Raw genomic sequence first — 1264 nt, forward strand, 5'->3', positions numbered from 1 at the left:
TTCGCCTCCATGTCGCCTGGGTCGGTTGCCGTCGCCTCCATGTCGCCTGGGTCCGCTGCCGTCGCCTCCATGTCGCCTGGGTCGGCTGCCTTCGTCTCTTCGTCCCCTCTGTCGCCTGTGTTCGCCGTCACCAAGGCTCCTGCCAGGAGCCGTCCCTTATTGGTGGGGCTATGTCATGATTTGTGTTTGTGCTTATGATTTAGTCTTAGTTTTCTGTCTTTTCCTCCTGTTTTCTTCCTCCTGTCTGCCCTTTGCTCTAGCCCTGCCCACTCACACCTGATCCTCATGTTTCTTCCCCAGGTGTTTCTTGTTTTTCCTCATTAGTTCTTCCTTTATATTCCCCCTACAGTTGTCCCCCTACTGCTATTGCCAGTATCACTCCACCCCCTGTTAACAATAAGTGTTAATTAGGTGTCAGCGATAGCCATGTGATGTGATGTATCAGTCACATGGAGGCAGGGCTTAAAAGCCTGAATTTTGCCTGAAACTCTCAGACTGAAGAAGTCTCTTGGAAGAGAGACGAAACGTTTCATTAGAGAAGAACCCGTCCAGAAGACCTATACAATTTTTTTCTTTTTGATTTTTTTTACCTGGATTACTGATAGCAAAGTATTTGTACCATTTGTACATTTATAAAGTGTTTGCACCGCGCTACGTTCTGCTCATTGATTTCAATGGTTAGCATTAGCATTAGCTCAATGCATAAAAATCCCCCTAGCGAAGCACGCCCAGGTCACGTGACGCCCAATCCAGTAATAAATATCAATGGGGCCAATGCCCCTGTGGCCCCGCCCCTAGAACCGCCCCTGTTCTGGGGGCCAATCAGATTTCAGCTGGGACCTGTGTCTCCACCCCTAGAACAATCTGTTTTTGTCTTTGACCCCAGCTTTGTGCAGTTTTGCACAGAAAAGCATGGATGATTCAAACCATCAGAAGATAAAACAAAGTTTCTTTACAGAAGCTGTTTCGTGTGCAGTGGAGTTAGAGGTGGGGACTGGCCAAGAATCTCAGTCTTTTCAAGTCAGTATTTAAATTGAGTGGAACTGGATGATTGCAGCTAAATCAAATACAACATATGAATCTGCTGTAAGGAGTGTGTTTGACCAGTATCAGATAAGTTTCCTGTTTTTAACAAAGTGCAGCTGACTGGTGACAGATGCAGTCTTTGTTGAGTCAGATCCCCCTCAGTCACGACTCTGTCAGAGAGCCATGAGTCACACACACACACACACACACACACACACACACACACACACACACACAC

Source organism: Austrofundulus limnaeus, unplaced genomic scaffold, assembly GCF_001266775.1.
Source record: "Austrofundulus limnaeus strain Quisiro unplaced genomic scaffold, Austrofundulus_limnaeus-1.0 Scaffold340, whole genome shotgun sequence".
In the NCBI taxonomy this organism is placed as follows: Eukaryota; Metazoa; Chordata; class Actinopteri; order Cyprinodontiformes; family Rivulidae; genus Austrofundulus; species Austrofundulus limnaeus.